The following is a 13,584-nucleotide window of genomic DNA, read 5'->3' as shown; positions in this document are numbered from 1 at the left end:
CATGCAACAAGCAGGTTAGTTCCACACTGAAAAGTCCAATGATAGAAGACACAGCTTTGGCTGTGGAGCTTTCTTTTGCAAGAATAAGAGGCATACAGTACATAGGGTGTAAGGAATTAATACTACTACTACTTTTGCTTTTAAATTGTCTCCTGAAAAGAGAAGATCAATGACTAAGATAAGGTGCCCTAATCCATTATATGCAGAACACTAGTGCTACACAGGTAGTATAAACAATGGGGAAAAGCAAATGCATTCAAATTTCAATGGTAAATAGTGTCCTTAAATTTGGTTGCATTCTATGCGATGAAAATCAAATCACAATGCCTGACCATTTCCCCCGTAAGTGTTTCTCTTGCCCACACTTAGTTTGTCGCTGTTGTGTGTTTATCAGTACTGAAACCATCAGTAAGCACACACACGCAAAAGTGCCAATTAACCTTCTCAGCATGGCTTTGGAGAAGATGAAAGGACACCAGAGCAACCAACGAAAACCGAGATACAAGTATAACCACAAAGATATGTGAATAATATACAAACTCCACCAAAGAAGGTGACCCAAGAGAAGACAGGACACAAGAGGAGTGAGGGAGCAGCAATAATTACAACTCACTGTTTATTGATAACTGAATAATTATGCAATTTCAAAGAAGCTAACAGACAATCTTTAGTATGTGCATCATAAATGTTTAAACTCAAAGTGAATGCTTGTGAAGAGAATGTGAACTGAGGTCTGCCTATCATCTGCAAATATAGCAGAGCACACAAGTATCCGCAAGAACTACTAGACTGTTCAAGATGGCGTGCAATTAAATAGCTGTTAGATGCATACCTCTTCTCCATTTACACAGTGTTAGCCATTTACTGCAATAAGCGATACAATGGGAACACAATGTCCTGTCATTTGGGATAGTATCAGCTTTTCCACTGAACACCCATTTCACAGTTCTCAGTTATCATTTATGAATGTGGTGCTGAGCTGCACAAGCAACATAACTTAACTATCCGTATTATGTGAAATGATGGTGGTGGCCTGAGAGAGAACTATAAATATAATAACATTTCACTTAAATGTACACATTCTGTGACAGGATCAGGGATGTGCTGCTGTCCCATAAAACATGATACTGCAGTTAATATAACGCGTGAGGTTTTGCTCGACTTAAAAAAGGGATATTTATCCCCACTCACTTTTTTCAGAGCTGTGCACGTTTACTGCTGATACTGTAAACACGGGGTTAGATATCCAGCTGGAGACTTCCTTAACTGGTATGATTAAAAATGTGCAGCCTTCATACAGTGAGCTGAATAATGCTGACTAAACACCACCGAGTGCTGAGTACCCAAGGGCCAACAGCACAAAGCGTTAAATGTTGTAACTGAATCACGTCCACGTCGAAATTTCAAAGTTTCACGTTTGTATACACCAGGTCTCCCAGGGGCAATAGGAAAGTTCGCGAGGAGCTCTGACAGAGAAAAATAAAGGTCGCGCAATTATATTTAGAGCTCAGGGATTTTTCTGTGTCCCGTATTATTATAAGTAGGAAACATAACTTGGATCGTGGTTTGCATTACTAGTTTGTACTATACTGGAACATTTAAATGTAATCTGAAACTCCCGATTGAATGACATCAGTGGAACCGCTGGTTCCCGTCCCTCCCTCCCAGTGACATCACGAAGCCTCTGCTTTTTTGTAAGCACAGTACTGTATAGTGGAGACTCACAAAGGAGTGATATCAGAAGTACCTGCGTTCGAAAGCTGTCCCTAGTTGGATGTATTCACCGTTAGTTATCAAATTTTACTTCGGTAAGTAAAACGTTGTTTTCAGTTTTTTTTTATTTCTTTGTTTCTTTTTCAATATGCTTTACGTGAGCGATCTTGTTTCGAAAAGTGTTGGCAAAGATTTTAAGGAGCACATTTGTTCTGTACGGTTTGTGCTAAAGGTTTTTTGTTTAGTGATACAATATAACTTGGGGACTGAATTGGACTTGTACTGTATTCTAGATGTTTAGCGAGCTAGTTGAAGAGAATTTTGACAACCTTCGTTAACACACATTAATGGTGGTTTGTATGTGTTGGTGGGGATGGTTAGGACATTCTTAATCGAGAAAACTATGATGGCTATATTTTTAGTTTTCTGACCTCCGCATTTTCAATTAATTTAACATCAATATAAAATTATTATTTGCTGGAATATGTTATTATGTTAATTGATGAATGAACTGAATCCCTGGGTGAACAGAGGTATCCAGTGTGGTTATTCGACTACTTAATTCATTGTTCAATTGTACAAATTAATAAATCTATTTAAAACATTATCAGTTTGAAAAGTTACTTTGATGTAGAAGTGTGTGTGGACCTTGTGGGTTATATGTATGAGCCTTTTCGCGTGCTTCTCGTAATGTTGGGAGTATGTGACAACATTGCGTCCACGTCTAGTGTTTTTGTACTGTAGTAGTTTTCAATTTAGAATACGCATGGGTTTTTTTTTTGTCAACTTAGTGATTCTTCATCACATTACGTATTAGGAATGTATGGCTTGTTGATATTTTTAAGATCATTCCAACGTGACAAACCTCAAGTGTATGTAATTTGTTTCCATGGCAGTATACAGAAGTTTTTTTTCCCAGCCTAGTGGTGTAAATTCCGTTTGGAATTCGCATGTAGCTGAGCGACCCCATGCATACTTGGCCTCAAATTTGAAACGTCTTAAACTATGCTCCCAGAATTGTATCGTTATTTTTTTTTAAAGTGAAACTTGAAGGCTTGCTTTTAAAAGATAACTTGGAACTGTTTTATAAAAACCGGACTAAAGCTGACATTTTCAGAAAATAATTGCCTAAATATACAGCAAAATAAATTTGATGACATTCCATGTACAAGCTGCAGCACGATGTGGACAATTCAGTAAATTATTTAAATAAAACACTTTTGGTGTTTTGTTCACAGATCGGGCTATGCTTTACTTAGTCATGTGATTGATAAGAAGTAGCACCTTTTGAAATTCTGTTTTCACCCTCCTGCTGAGTTAGTTGTCCTTTTTCCATATTTTGTGTAGTCAACAAGATGTATACGGGGTGTAACGCTCAGATGAAGCTGTTCATTTCGGTTACTGTTGAGGCTACTTCGGTTCCTAGGTGGCCTAGGTGGTTAATGGTTTACAAGTTAAGGAAAATATTAAAGCATTGAAATTATTTTGGATTAAGCGGTAAAAAAGCTCATTTTATTTAGAAAAAGACAGTCAAATGCTTTAATTAAAACGCTGTACCCCTTTTTGAAGCAAAACGAATAGATTCTAAATTTAAGGTAGGTGAAATATTCAAAAACAGTACGATCATCAAGTTTATTTCTCTTCTTGGATATCAATGATTTAGATTTTTTTAAACCAGTAAGAAGATCTCATTGCAATTTTAATTTCATTGTTTCCTTAAGAACATGTTTGCAAATGAGAGGAGGCTTTTCAGCCTATCTGGTTTAAATAGACCTCTCCCTCCCATGTCATTAGGAAACAATTGGTGTGATATTTCTATTTGCCATCTGAATACAACAGAGGGTAGCTCAATAGCTGTGCCCCATTTCCCTAATCCCTAGATGCAATCAAATGGTAGGATACTTTTAAGGATAACCTTATCACTAATAAATACTATTGTTACTAAATCAAGACAGTGAGGAAACCCACTTAATTTTTTTTTCTGTGGCACTGAGAAGTGTAGAAATGTGTGTACCACACATTTTATGCTCGTTTGCTTAAAACACATTAATTCTTAATATTGCATTAGAGTGCCATGCACAGTATGTTTTATTTACAGAGTATGACTTCAAACTACATGCTTTCATATAGCCACTGAAAAATAGCTCTATCATTTCATCCTGTAAGTGATTTGTGGTTTAGATAAAATGTAAAAAAGAAAAGGTAATCCCAGCTTTGATAAACCCGATTTTTTGCTAGAGTGTCCTAGATGATTGAATGTTTTATACAAACCTACACCTTGAAAGGGCGGATTGCTAAACCCTGGACAGCAAATTAATTCCAGCTGACACACAGGTAGTGGAGAGAAAAATAGAAACACCAATGTAAAGTCACTTTAATATGCTGTTGGACCACCCAGCATTGCCAGTACAGCATAGAGTCTACCCACATCTGGAGTTTTGCAGGAGTGGTGAGGCACCAAAAATCTACGAGAAAGTCAATTCATTCAAGTCACACCTGGTTAAGGGAGATGGTAAACACTGTCTTGGGAACTGTTTTCCAGTCCCATAAATGCTTGATTGGATTTAAATCTGGTGACTGAGAAGGCCAGGAGATATGTATGACATTTCATCAGTGACATGTTTATCAAATTATCGAGTAACCACACGTGCTCTGTGGATGGGGGCATTGTCGTCCTGGAAGTCATCCCTCCCTAAGGGGAAGAAATAATAATAAACTTTATTTTATATAATGCCTTTACAGGTGGCTTCTCAAAGCACTTTACAGAACGACAACAACAGTGAAAAAAAATACAACATATGCACAATGAGAATACAATGAAAGGAGACAGTAGACGGGGATACAGGAGACAGTAGGAGCAGAGGGGTAAAGAACTGAGCCAATTAAGTGAAGGCCCTTCTAAAGAAGGCAGATTTGAATCTAGATTTGAAGGAGTTTAGGGAAAGTGACTCTCTGATATCCTTAGGGATAGCGTTCCAGAGCTTTGGGACATAACAGGAGAAGGTCCTGTCATCCATAGAGTGTAGACGGGTTTGGAGGATGGACAGGAGAAGAGAATTAGAAGAGTGAAGATTGCAGGGTGGGGAGTAGGATGATAGTAGCTCAGACAGGTACTGATAGTAGCTCAGACAGGTACTGAGGTGCCAAACCATGCAGAGCCTTGTGGGAGATCATGGAGATTTGTAACATAGGGTGAAGATGATCATTCGATTCCATTAAACAGACATTAGCATTGCCTTCTAAGAGAATGAGTGCACCCAAACCATGCCACTGGACTCACAAATGTATATTTCCAGCTTCGTGCACTTCAGTTCTACTGAAGTATCCCACTATGATGAACCTGGCTGCTTGCACCTCAGGTTGAAATTTAAAATCAATTGATCAGCAGTAGCTCACTCGTTTTGCCTTGTTTAAATTGATGCATTGTTCACAAAGATAAGTTTCCACTGACTGTTACCTTTTTCTAATCCTATGCAATATTGCGTAACAACCTGCAAAAATGTTTCCCTTGTATATCCTTCATGACACCACCTTAGACACAGTTGTTTGTGAAACATTGGAAAGTCTAATGCACCCCAACAATCACAAGTCTTTCAAAGTTGCTGCAGTCTCATTGTGCAAGACAAATTTATTAATCATTTAATAAGACAACATTAATCAATTCTATTGCAAATGAGATAGAAGAAAGATAAATTATACACAGAATTTCTTTGGCCTATGTGTTCTACATATGTAGTTTATTATATTTCTGATAAGTTATATGTCCTGTTACTGTCTTTATATTTTGTGCATTATATACACTCAGAGTAATTTGGGTTGATATTTCTACTTAAAGCCCTTGCCTTCTAAGTTTAGACGTTTAGAAGAAGTTCTAAGTTGGCCTATAACACCAACAATGTTTGTGTACTAAGCTTTTCTTACACGCACAAAGGAGTCCCTAAACTATATTTTTGCTAGTAAGGTAGTTTATATGTTAAGTAGGATTGTATGAGGAAACAGAAGACGTATAAAGTTGAAATACTGTAGCTTTTAAACTCAGTTGTGAATATTAATTATCTTTGTCAGTGTTAAATTACACATATGTAGGCTATATTCTAACATGGCATTTGTTGGAGTTTGAGTCATTAACTTGTCTTTATACTACTTGTGTTTAAAATATATTAACTGTACTTTAAATGGAGCCTCTGCAGAGATCAAATTGAACTGTTGAGTCTAGACAAGTTTGTATCATTTGTGGATATATGCTATAATTCTGGTCACTTCCTTTCCCATAGTAATCCCAGTACTGACATAGCAGAGCGCAGGCCTATATGCCAAATAGCAGCCTGTCTCTCAAGCACTGCCCAGCTGTGAGAGTCGACATCTTGAAGGTGTGTTCGAGTCCTCAGGGAGTTCCCCAGGAGACATGCAGCCTCTGTGCTATGCAATTATGCATTGTTCCTTACTGGAAAGTACGCTTGTGTTGGGAGCTTTCGGGCTCATTGCACAGATCTGATTGGAAGTGAGTAAGTGCTCTTGAAGTGCACACTGTTTAGTAGACTGGTGCTCTTTTGGGAAGCTGTGGAAGGGGACAGTGGTAAAAGAACAAAGGGAAAATTGGTCAGCTTTTAATTACAAGAAGAAATCTTGGTCACACTAGAATATGTCATGTCTTGGGGTTAGACTTGCGGTAACCAGACTCTGGGCCTCCTGACCTCCAAGTAGATCCTATTTTGGGAGGCTGTTGTTTTTCATGTTAGTTTTTTAAACAGGAACCTGTGTCATTTAACTGGCTATTTTTTAGTTTAAAAACATAGTCTGTGTTTATGGTATTTGAGCATTAAATGTTGAAAGACAATAAAAGGCTATTTTTTATAGCTCTAAAAATAGCAGCTTCCAGCCTTTTAAGGCCTGAGGCAGTTGTTTGCTAATGGGTTGGGCTAAGCACTGACATATGCCATTTGTATCATGACCGGTTTTGTGCAAGGATGCATGCTGAGGATCAGTTTTACAGAGACGTCAAGTCTTGCACATTAAGTGTGAAACACACACATTCCACTCTTATCCTGTGCTCACTCGCTTAACTCTTTAAATTACATGACATTCTCCTCCTGGACAGAGTGGTATTTATGGGAAATGTAGAAAGGAAAAGCTTTCATTGGACTCCCCCTTGGAAAAGTGGTTTTTGCAGCAGTAGCATTTCCGAAGGGGAATAATGTAGTAAAACTACTCCAATGAGTCTTTCAAATATTCTTCCATTTTAAAAAGTTTTAGTTTGTAAGTTATGGAAAAAAAATGGAGAGGACCCTAAAGAAGACTTGTTAGTGATAAGATTAGGCAAATAAAATTGTCAAGGAATGTTGTCACAGTTTCTGCTTATCTGTGTGGGTATGCTACGGCTGCAGGAATTGAATCTCTCAGAAATAAACTAGATATTCCACAGTAGGATGCACTGTCTTTAATTGCCTTATTTAATCAATGAGCAAAAAAATTGTTTGAAAAAAAATAGTTTACTCTGATTCAGACAGCTATACATTTTTTTTCCTTTTGCCCTTGATAGGAAATGAAGGAAAATATTACACTTAATTACATTTTCAACGTTTCTTGGTTCTTTGAGTTGTCATTTTACCATGTTTTTGAACAATAAGAAGAAGGGGAGAATACTTGGAAAATAAATCAAAGTAGTGTGGTCTTCATCTTATAAACCACTGAGCGTGATTTGCAAGGTGAAACTTGGCCGAAAAGAAATGTGAAAGTCTGCGGGCCCCCTGCACACCGCACGAATACTTTTGAAAAAGCAAAAAAGAAGTCTCACTCTTGAGTTTCAAGGCTATGGAGCAATAAATTCCACTCTAAAGAACAGTCAGCTCTTGACATCCTTTGCATTGACAGTGCTGTGTGCTAGACCCAGTTATGCTAGCTCTAATCCATTTGTGTTTGTTGGGGTGGATATCGTAATCTATCAGTATCACCACATATTGTAATCTAAAACTTTCTTTTTTTTGTGAGACAGCTTTCAGTAAAGCAATTCAAATATACAGTACAAGGCATGATGTATTAAGCTATTGGTAAGCTATCACCTATACAAAGTAACTTAGATTTGTAAGCTTTTAACCATTTGGGGATTTGTGCTGAAATAAGGTAGGAGAGATAATGTGCTCAAGAATATAACCACTGTGTCCCATCTATAATATGAAACTGGACATCCAGGTAGAGGTCCCAGTACCCTAATCTTCACTTAAATCAACTTCTAATCCAGGCAGTAAGTCATTCTGCTTTGTGCTCTTAATAACTTCAGTTTCCTCTGGTGCCTTCGATGGCCCTAACAGAAAACAGATGGGGATACTAAACCTTGGTTTCAGAAGCCATCACTTTTGTAATTGGTCCTATTTTACAAAGTAGATGGTTTGTAGTCTGAAATCTGAATGCTTTTCATCTATACTGGTTTCACTTGTATTCCACAATATTTATTTGTATATCCCATACCAATTTATACTGCAACTCGGAGAACCGGAACAAATTCTACCTTAATACTTATTCAGTGCGCTTTGTTTTTTTAAACACAATATAATAAGCACAAAAAACTGTGATTCATAAGAACTGTACTAAATGTTAGCTTTTATTGACCTCATTTATATAATTTGGCTACACAGGTGATACACAGATCTTGTCTGTAGCTTTGAAATGTACCAATAATGCTGATGGATTTCTTGAAACTAATATCTAAGACATGTTATCACTTAATTACGAAAACATCGCCGGCATGTGGCACGCCTGGAGGATTCTCAGTCTGTGTGAAAAAAACTGAGTGGATAAATAAAAGCAGCAAAATGTCATCTCCTTCCTTGGTTGCAGGTTGTAGTATATTTGATACGTTGCCAGTCAAGGTTTCAGATTCCTCCTCAGTTCCCATCTGATTTCTTCATCTGTCAAGATTTTAGTAATGACATCAAGCACTCTCTGAGATTGTGACAGATAATAATTCACAGACAAGCAGCTCTCTAGGCAGCACATTTTTTTGTATGCTGAAACTCTTTGCAGTTATCACAGTCAGCTTTGTTTTTTCATTGGCTTGTGTTGCCTGCAAACACCAGTACTCAAACTCCCAGCCAGTGGGGAGCCGAAAATCGATTCTGGATTTCATGTTAACTGTACTTTGGGAACAACAGGTATTGAAAGTCTCTGTCTTGAATGTTTTCCAGAGACTGACCTAAAAGGGCTATTGCCATTAGAATTTATCCTCTTATATTTGTTACTTCTGTACTTTTTTGGTGCCATACAACATTGTTTAAAAAAACTAAATAATCTTAAAATATTAGTATTTCATTTTTCACAAGTAGGCCTTCCAGCTGGATCTAATTAACATTGCATAACTGATAATGACCTTTGACTGATTTTATTTTCTTTATTTTTTTAACTGCCTCAGGCTTTGAGTTCTCAGGCTCAGGATACTTTTAGCCACAAGCTGTTCCATAATGTTTGTCCATAAATAAAGATGAAGATTTCTGTACACACCAAGTATTTGGATGCATATCACTTTGAAAGTTGAAATGTTAGTGCCTGTCTCCCATGACCAGCAAAAATGCTTTTTTTAAAAATTGTGGAAAGTTTGAATGTGGATGCTGAGATAACACTGGTTTCTGAGCAAGGTCGTTTTCCGGAAAACGGCAATATTGAGTAACTACAGTTAATGTGTAATTAATTCTGAGCAATAGCAGTCCAATTAAAATACTTTACTTTATTAGTAGAGGTACTTGCCAGAGGCAGGATACATGATGGATCATGTGCGTGTGGGAGTTCATAGCACTAGTTACCCTAAAAGCTGTCTTAAAATGGAATCATGAGTCTTGACTTGTCTCCAGAGATTTTGTTAAGGAGTCATGAAGTCATATTCAGAGCCCTGGTATGTACAGTAGGTGCTGAGTAAAATGGCCTGGGATCGTATTAAAAGTGTTCTGTGATTGTCTTCACTTGTGTTTAGTTCTTTCAATCCTTTTAGCACAAATAACCTTTGATATGTGAAACGTTTTCGATCTGTATACCAGAATCACTTCATTAATAGAGGAGACTGTTGTATCTTTTAGCTTAGTTCCAGTCACTGATTCACAAGGTTATGTTTAGTTGCTGAGCCTCCCCAGCACTGTCATATGAACTTCTTTGTCATCAGTGACGTTCTTGTCCTTGAAGAGCTTTTTTTGACCCAGTGGTGCGAGGAATGACTTCCTCGTTATCACCAGCACCAAAAAAACTTCAAACAATGTCCATAGGTCAGGAAAGCAATGATGACAATATTCTGGGATCAAAGAGAGGCTCTTGTGACCCACTTCATTCATGGCCCATGAAATAGTAACAAGTCTAACATACTTCATGCTTCTAAAAATAATACTGGAAACAGAATCCAGCAATATGCATAAAGTATTGCAGGGCATTCAATAAAAATATCAGAGTATATAAAATATTGAACTACAGTTCCTGAAACTATATAACATTTTTATGGAGGAAGTGACTTACCTACCAGCTCTGAGTGACATTAGACAGATAGCAAGCAAGGACATCTTTTGAGCATTGAGTCTAAAATGAAATCTGATTCTTGAAAGCGGCATCCCCCTTTAGGGGGTAATAGTGGAACAATGCACACACTATTTAATCAGATAAATCAATTTTTGGTGAACCTCACGTTCAGTCAACCCATGAATCACAAAGTACTGAAGGTACTTATTTCTTCTTATTAATCATATGATACCATTGTTATTGTTAATATTGTTATTATTAATCATAATAATGTTACTAACATCATTTCATATGTAAACAAACACCCTATTTTTAAACTAGAATGAGGCATAGCTTGTTTAAAAAGGCCAAAGCTGGGGGGAAAAAAACTGGGAGGCAGCATCCTTTAATCACAATAGAGAAAAGAATAAAGAGTCGAATCTGGCTGGAGTTCCTCATCAGGAAGGCATTTCCTTTTCGTTTTCCCTCCTCAGACGCTTCCTGCCTTGGGACCTACCCTCCCAGCTTCGTAAACACAAGCTGAGCTACCCCCAGGAACGGCAGGAAGAAACATCATACCACCCCTGCAAGACCACAAAGCATGAGAAATTCCATTTGTGACCAAGTATTAATGGGTTTTAATTGTAAAGCTTGCACAGCTTTAACTCATGTCAAAGCTTTGCTACAACTTAAGGAATAGTTCAAATTGTGTGTACAGTGCATGTCATAGTGTCCAAATAGATAAGAGCTTTAAATCGCTGTAGCAGAGGGATTAATAAAACAATGACATATGGCACGAATAAGGCAGTGGTCAGTCCAGGCAACCCTAGCGGGTTTGAAGATTAAAACTGGATGAAGATTTAATGGGGAGAGCCAGAAAACACCAGTGCCTTTTCACTGATATTTACTTTTGCATGCAATCTCATTTTATAAAGCAGGCTGCTGGTTTTGTCAGCCCTTTGTTACAATACTGATGCGGCAGTATTTGTAAAATTGTAAAATGAGGTCGTTGGTATAATTATGTAATTTTTTTTACATGGCAGGGAATGAGCACTTAAATGTTGAATATACCTTTTTAAGTATCCTAAAACACTGGTCACAAACTGTTTGTTAGGACTTTCTTATTGATCTTCTAAGAATTTACAAAGAACATACTTTTTTTATACAGATTGTAGACTTGTTAAAATATTTGAATATTTTTGTTTTGCAGTCTTTGAAACATCTTTCAATATTTTTTTTCTGTATTCTCACAGTAAACACCCCATTACCTTTTTCTTGGATTTTAATTTAAGCCCCAACAAAAGATTTTACATTTTTTTTTAATTATCTAAAATGTTAATTCAAATAGTATATCTTTAATATTTATTCAATATTTATAAAGGTACAAAAATGTGTATTGAAGAACATTATTAGGTTGTTGCCCACCTTACATTACTTGGGAAAATGAAAAGACCAGAACCTGCACCTGCTCTGTTTCTTTAATTAACGTTTGTAAAAATGAGTCAAACCAGGACATGAGTGGGAAAAAATTCCATTCTATGTCCCAGGACATACAATCTTACACGCAAGATTGGAGGATTTAAAATTATTATGCTGAATGTTATTATTTAGAGCAAGTAACAGCCATATGAATATCACTTTTTTAGAACACACAACTGCAGTATTCAGCATATGAGTATAACGAGTAAAACATCATAATAAATTAATTATTTTTGGAATATCCATCCATTTTCTAACCACTTCCTCTGATTCAGTGTAGTGGGGGAGCTGGAGCAACAGAATATAATAGGCACAAGGCAGGGTACACCTGTAGACACAAACACATTCCCACCAGGAAGAGTTTTCCCCAAAGCCAATTCATGTTTTTCAGCTGTCTGGGGGAACTGGAGCACCTAGAGAAAACCCACACAAACACTGAGAGAACAGAGAAACTCCATACAGATAGCACCCCAGGTCTGGATTTGAACCCAGGGCCCTAGGGCTGCACAGCAGCAATGCTAACCATTTCACCACTGTGCCACCTTATTAGGGGAATATATGTTATAAAGACCTTTTTCAAGATGCTTGCTTTTGCCTGACTTTGGTGAATTCTGATGTTTGTTTGTTTTTCCCCTGGTATCTGTGAAATGAAAGATGGAAAGCCATAGAGATGCTTTAGTCAGAAAGCAAGACCACTTTTCTTTTAGCCATCTACTGTATACTGATCTCCTTGCAATGTGTGATCTTAATCAAAAAGAGCACTGGAAAGAGGAAACCAATAATATTGTTTGGGGTGATTTTGTCTATATTTAAGTGCTTCACAGTTGTGCTTGTTTGGGTTACCTGTCTGTTGATACTTAGTTGTGATCTATGTTCTTTTGCATTTGGATCTTTAGACAGGGTATGATCAAAACTCTACAAAAAGAATCTGCACAGAAAGGAAAAAAATAAAACTTTAGCAATTTATCCTTCATGTGTAGTCTTTTGTTCAACTTTTATTTAGAAACCATCATTTTAAACTAAGTGGCTGTTCCTTCATATATGAGGCTCTGCTTTTTTCATCATCTTTCAGGAGTCCTTTAAAATTTTGCTTTCGCCCATAAATTCACATCCAACAGCAAAATCTGTAGGGCAGTTTTCCCATATGCTGCAGATTGTTTTGATAATTTGAGATTTCTACTAGTCATAAATTCTGACACATCAACAGCTTTTTCTAATATGGGCACTGCAGGGCTGTATACTTATATATTATATATTTTGATTTGCACAAATTTTGGATAGGTTAGAGATTAGGTTATTAAATAATTAAGTTGTGATATGAGAAGTTTTTGCTTACCCTGCTCATTACTCCATACAGTACATGAAATTACTTATTGAAACTTGTTTTTCAACTACTGAAAAATGAGCTTGGATGCAGTTATGTTGGGTTAAAAGAATTTATTCAGAAAATGCAAACAACGTATTTGTAAGTATGTAATGGATCAGGAATTTCAATTGCATGATTCCTAGAAAGAAAGGTGCAGACTGTAGTTGTTTCAGGAATTATGTAATTAATAAGTGTTAAAAAATAAGTAGTTAATTGTAGGTCACCACATTAAATGGATAAACATCATGCCAGATCAACATACAATTAACAAGTGCTGTTCCATGAAAACCATTAAATTAAATGTTAACAGTGAGTGAAAAAGATGAAATGCTGAGTTTTCCTTCTCAATTAAGTTGGTTTTAGGTTTATTTCCAGCCTTTAATGAGATGCACAGTCCTAATTAAATTTGTGTGTGTGCAGTCTGTAACATTATCTGTTGGATGCTGTGTTTGTTTAAACAATACAATGAAACCCATTGTCTTATGTATATACAGTATGCAGTGTATATTAACTGCAGTTTTTCAGAAATACAGCATAAATGTTTATTTCTTGCTGAT

General features: G+C 36.8%; 1 protein-coding gene across 1 annotated transcript in view; it reads left to right on the top strand.

Moving 5' to 3' along the window:
- Nucleotides 1–1,700: 1,700 nt before the first annotated feature.
- sh3bp4a (SH3-domain binding protein 4a) overlaps nucleotides 1,701–13,584 on the top strand; it is a 51,896-nt gene continuing 40,012 nt past the window's right edge. Inside the window, exon 1 of the mRNA XM_088930981.1 lies at nucleotides 1,701–1,808. The gene's annotated coding sequence lies outside the window, so the exon portion shown is untranslated. The remainder of the gene's footprint in view (nucleotides 1,809–13,584) is intronic.

Source organism: Atractosteus spatula, chromosome 13 (assembly GCF_055471065.1).
Source record: "Atractosteus spatula isolate fAtrSpa1 chromosome 13, fAtrSpa1.hap1, whole genome shotgun sequence".
NCBI lineage: Eukaryota > Metazoa > Chordata > Actinopteri > Semionotiformes > Lepisosteidae > Atractosteus > Atractosteus spatula.
This window is presented reverse-complemented; position numbering and strand designations above follow the sequence as displayed.